Source organism: Schistosoma mansoni, chromosome W, assembly GCF_000237925.1.
Source record: "Schistosoma mansoni strain Puerto Rico chromosome W, complete genome".
Taxonomy (NCBI): domain Eukaryota; kingdom Metazoa; phylum Platyhelminthes; class Trematoda; order Strigeidida; family Schistosomatidae; genus Schistosoma; species Schistosoma mansoni.
Genome location: NC_031502.1, coordinates 33,404,023 through 33,410,022, shown reverse-complemented (window position 1 = coordinate 33,410,022; position 6,000 = coordinate 33,404,023). Strand labels below are relative to the sequence as shown.

At 32.6% G+C, this 6,000-nt stretch overlaps 1 protein-coding gene and 1 non-coding gene across 2 annotated transcripts in view; one reads left to right on the top strand and one right to left on the bottom strand.

Moving 5' to 3' along the window:
- The window catches only part of Smp_132150 (hypothetical protein), a 33,591-nt gene that overhangs the window by 4,518 nt on the left and 23,073 nt on the right, over window positions 1-6,000 (top strand). The window lies entirely within an intron of this gene.
- Smp_tRNA_01970_Pseudo_TTG.1.1 lies at window positions 1,587-1,657 on the bottom strand. The gene has a single exon. It is a non-coding gene (tRNA).

The window sequence follows — 6,000 nt, the reverse complement described above, 5'->3', positions numbered from 1 at the left end:
TGCTCACGACATTGACGTGCCCCATGTCATATTCTTCAGAGCTTGAACTAACTGTGTCTTAGGAGTGCGTGGTACGAATGAGCGGTAGAAGATTGACGATCAAGTTCGCTGATGCGTCCGTGAACGCAGCATACCTCGTCCTCCGCCTTAAAACGTTTAGCTACCATACTTAATCAGTGCGGCAATGTTGGAAATCATGTTCTTTCTCTTAATCGGCCTCTAGACACTCACTCTTCCAACAAATCAGTCATCTCACAAACCGGGATCGTGAATGCGCACTGTTAAGGAGTCCCACAATACGACAAAATGGCCGTCCAGTGCTTCCAGCTTTTCCATGGTGGCCTAGCTTCAATTGACTCATGATTTCAAGTATATATATATATATATATATATATATATATATATATATATAAATTTATTAATAGTTGTTAAATAGTGCATTTTTGATGATAGATTTGCAATTATTTTGTAAATTATATTTGGAAAAATTTGCCGCATTGATGAAACAACAAAATATAAGGGCATATTAAGCTAATAATATTTACATGACTTTTTTATAGAACGTTTTTTCTTCAATACATAATTTACTATCTAATGATAGGTTAATTGAATTATTGTGCTTTTTCCTCTCTTTTTAAACCATTTAATCACATGTGTATGAATTATGTAATGGAAATAGTTTGTGAAGTAGTTTGAAATAGTCTTGTCATCATTCATACACGCAAAATAATAAGATGACTTCCAGGTTTGTTTCAAATAGTTTGACTACTAATTATCAACACAAAAGTCTCATTATGATCAGATTCATCATAGATAATCATGTCAAATAAATCGACACAATGCTTTTTTCTAATCCTAATTTGATTATCTTTAGTAAGGTGCAATAACAATAAAACTTATGAGCTACACGATAGGCTGGATATCGTTTATCCACTTAGCCAGGATACAATGATCTTTATTTTTAATTTTATTCACTTGTGATATGAAAATATCATCATCATCTTCTTCGGTGAGCTTCAATACTACTACTACATGTAACTCTCTGGCATAATAATATTTTTCGTTTGGATATCACGATGTCCAATTAGTTATAACCTATGGTTCTCACTTATTTTGATATTGATAAAACAAACAATATTAAGAAAGTTTAGTTTGATATCAAATTTATTAATCATCAATTTGTTTGTATGTTTTCTCTAACAACACATCTATATGTACTCTGACTACAAATTTTTGTAAAAAAAACTAATCCGTAGTTTGGTAAGCAAAGATGGATAGTAGCTAGCAGTGGAATCCAGGAAGCGCGTTTCGTCCTATTTGGGACTCGTCAGCTGGATGTACCTGCATCTCAGAGTTGATATTCACTCTGGGACTCGAACCCAGTACCTTTCGCTTCAAACGCCATCGCGTTATCCACTCGGCCACTGAGTCTTGATAACCACTTGCTTGTGCAATGGGGTGAAGTTGAAATTTACTTAGTATTGTTTGTTTGGACGAAACGCGCGTCCTGGATTCCATTGCTAGCCACTATCCATCTTTGCTTACCATGCTTGTGAATTTAGGCTATATCGAGGCAATACGCACAGTATGCACATATGGCCAATTAGAGACTGATCAGTTGCAGTCCTAAAAACATCAATGGGAATATCCAAACAAAGAATACTAAGTAAAATTTAATCAGTAGTTTATCTGTAATGGGAAGATTTTAGTTTAAAATACTATTATCCTATTTTCAAAATAAAAATGTTTATTCAAATATGGATGTTCTTTAGTTTAGTGTTTAAAGTAAATATCAAAGGTTAATTCCTACAAGTCATTATTTTCTATTTTGAACATTTCCAATATTATGGGATTCATAATAATACCCTAATATAAGAATTAAGTTCAATAAATGAATTCACCTTATTCCATGCATAATAATTCTTTTCTCTTCTTCACTAAGAATAGAAATATAATATCAGTGAATATTGTATGTGCATTCATTTTCATTTCTTTCTTCAATGATGTTTGTATGCATGTATCTGTGTATACATAAATGTATTTGTTGGATTAAAAAAAGGAAACATGTACACAGAATGGAATTTTGATTTTAGTGTGTTTAATGTTTTCTTCCGAATATATACATAAATATGTATGTTGCTTTTCTATATATTTTTGACGAAATACATTTTTGAACTTAATAATTTATTCTAATGTATTTCAGTAAATAAAATGTTATAAAATAATATTTCCTATGTACCCAAATGTTTTCATTTTTATATATGTATATATTAATTATAAAAAATCAAAGTGATTAAAATCGATTTGTTTTAAATAATCATTGATTTAATGAACAACTCAGTGTTGGTTAGAAGTAGTCTTCAGGATACTGCGGAACTTGGTTTCGCGCTAGTTGGTAGTTCTCATCAAAAGGGGTTTTGTAGAGATTCAGTATTTTTTATAGTTGAAAGCGTTCTCTGGCGCGAGACTGGTAGGTCCTGGGTTTGAACCTCGCGAGACGAGGTCGTGGATGTGCACTGCTGAGGAGTTTCACAATAGGACGAAACGGCCGTCCAGCGCCTCCAGGTTTTCCCTGGTTGTCTAGCTTCAATTGACTCACGCTTTGAACTATTAAAAATTCTCATCAAAGCGTAACTGGAGTCTTTAGGAATCTAATATTGCATACGATAATCCCTCCTATTCAAAATCTGTGATGTCCACACAGATAGGTACGGGCGGTGAGTGGCCTCCTTAAAACACAGATATTTACAGTTAATCTTTCACTGAGAAATGACCAACGCCATGTTTTTCTAGTCTTGATCGAATCCCATCGATCAAGTAGAGAATAAATTATTTTGATTTTCAGTACTATTGTGGTGTGGGTTACTTATATCCACATAAGTAGTATATGGTGATGGTCAGGCATAGAATGTATTTTGGCAGAAGATCGATAAGGAAAGAACAGGAACGAAGCACAATCGGTATGAAAATGCATGAACAATGAATTCAGAGAAGATGGACTGATATTTGCAGAAGGAACAGCTAAGATTGAGAGAATTGATTGTTATTTTGCAAATTAATTGTTTACTGTAAGGTTATCATATTTTAGTGAGATAGTCTGTAATTTGTGATTGAATACATTCGATTTTTCACACTCGCGTTCTTTTCCACTACACTATTACTTAGATTTTTCCCACAGTTCCCCCAACACAAAAGTACTCACAAATGTTAACTGAAAAAACCACTCGGAATTAAGCATTGTGCACTTTTTTATTTTCATGTTTCTTTTTTTCAGAAACTGACATAGATTGAAATTCCAAAGGGAATCAGTGTTATTTTTTATTTAAACTTCATATTTATAAAACGCATTTTTAGAGATCGTTGTCTGTTATCGTAATTGCTTGATAACTGTTGATTTACTAAGTTTTAGTTCAATTCTAATCTCTCTTTGAAACGGATGCAGAAATATAATTGGCAACATTTGGTTTTTCTGTTGTATATGAAACTGGTAGAGGTTGAAAATAAGAATCATTACATATGTATTGGGCAGCTCAAATGAGCATTCCAAGTGAAGGTTGGTGTCAGGCAAGGCTGCTCATTCCTGCCCTTTCTCTTTCTTCTGATGATTGACTGAATTATGGAGACCTCCACATATCAGGGAAAGTACGGAATACCAAAGACAGCTTGAATTCAGATAAACAATTTGGGCTTCACAGATGATTTAGCTCTTCTATCCGATACACACCAAAAAATGTAGTGAAGAAAATCAGTGTATCACCAGCCTCTACATCAGTAGGCCTCGACATATACAAGGGTAAAAGAAAGATCCTGAAATACATTACGGAGAGCACCAACTAAATCAAACTTGATGGAGAAACTCTGGAATATGTGGAGAGTTTTACGTACTTGGGAAGTAACATTGATAAACAAGGAAGATTTGATGCAGATAAGCAGGCTTAATTGGCAAGACAAGTTCAACATTCCTACAACTGAAGAACATATGAAGCTCAGGTGAACCGCCAGCCAAGATCTAAGTCAGAATCTTCAAACGAACGTCAAGGCAGTCCCACTGCACAGTGCTGAAACTTCGAGAACTTCTACAACCATTATCAAAAAAATACAAGTATTTCTAAACAATTGTCTACTCAAGATAATCAATATCCATTGACCGAATGGCATCAGCAGCAACCCACTGTGAGAGAGAACAAACCAACTTTCATTTCAAGACGAAATTATGAAAGGATGCTGGAGGTGGATATGATATACATTGCGGAATTATCAGACTGGATCACCAGGCCAACCCTAACTTGGAATCGTGAAGGTAAAAGGAAAAGAAAAAGACCAAAAAAATACAGTGCGTCAGCAATCTGAAACAAACAGCAAAAGAATGAATAGTAACTGGAAACAACTGGAATGGAGAGTGTAAGAACGAGTTGGTTGGAGTATCTTGGTGAGCGGTCTACCCTCCTCCACGAAGGATAACAGGTGTAAGTAAGTAAGAAGTACATGGTTATTGCTGACTTTAAGGGCTTTACAGTTGTTTTTCAGGAAATCTCAAAGCACATAACATTCAATTGATATACTTTAACAGTAATTACTCTCATGATTATGTTAACTATCTTCAAATGATCAATTTAGATAGAAATACTACTTTTTTGATGTAAACTACTGAGAAACATCATGAGTAGTTGGGAATAACTTACAATAACTTGCAACAAGTACAAATATTTGAGTTATATTAGTTTATAAATCAGTTACCAGCTTTATTTTTCTAAATTCTGGTTAATGATTATGAAGGATTTTGATTAATAGTTGGTAAATTTATCAAAGTTTTCCACTTTAAAACAATGAAAAATACTAACAGTTACTGCCTTTGTTCGCAGGGAAGTTTGTAGTGAATTTTAATCTAAACAAAGGTAGTTTTGTTTGGGATGTATATTTTTCAATCATATATTAGTCATGTTCATTATACTTATATTTATACTTCGATTTTTCGGTCTACTTTTATTACAAATGTTCTCCTTTTCTAACTTTTTCTCTTTTGTTATTTGCATACTACTTCTTTGGTCAATATGATGTAACAGAATAAGGATTAATTAGCACTTGTTATTGTAAAAATTAACTCGAAAATGTAAGTTACGTATATTAACTGATTCGCTCGACAGATTCGATCTATTAATTATACGTAAACATTAGCAAAATGATTAATCTCTAATTGTTATCGCAGTGATGTATCGAACTGATTTCCATTTAATATCTAGTTATATTTTGCTAATAGCCAACAATAGCTTTTAATTATTAACGATTAAGATGTTCTTCTAGTATAAAGTTGAATGAACTCGAAGTCCGTAGACCAGAAAACTGATAAATAGTATTTCAACGATAATTCCAAACGCTATGGAAAACGGGAAGAAGTTAAAAGCTAGAGAGAAACTTAAAATTTAAGAAGACAAATTCAAAGTTAAAAAAACTGTACGTGCATATATATATATATATATATATATATATATATATATATAACACAGTAAAATAAGCAAACTGAAAATGATAATCAGCATTTCAGTGAGGTCATGAGGATGAGGCAAAGGTTATGTCGATGATCCTTGGACTAAAGTGCCAACATTCGTTGTTGAAAAACTAGATAACCTGCGATCTCTTAGGGATACTGATAGCGATAATAATAGTAATATTAAAATACATAATATGGGGTTCAATATCCACTAATGGTAACACCATTAAATGATAAATGTTTATTACTATATAAAGAATAAACTTTGTATGATAAGCATCTTTATTTATTTGAACATGATTTCTTATTGTAGTTTACAAAGAGGTATCAGTTGACTGATGTGATTGTTGTGATTTTTCCTTCCTAATGATACGAAGTGTAATAGTTATCTTGACTTTATATCAATTATAATTAGATAAACAGATAATTAGTATATTCTGAAAATAATTAATGTTTTTTTATGAGTTATGCTAGATAGTACGTACTAGTTAAAATAATGATAAAAATCATTA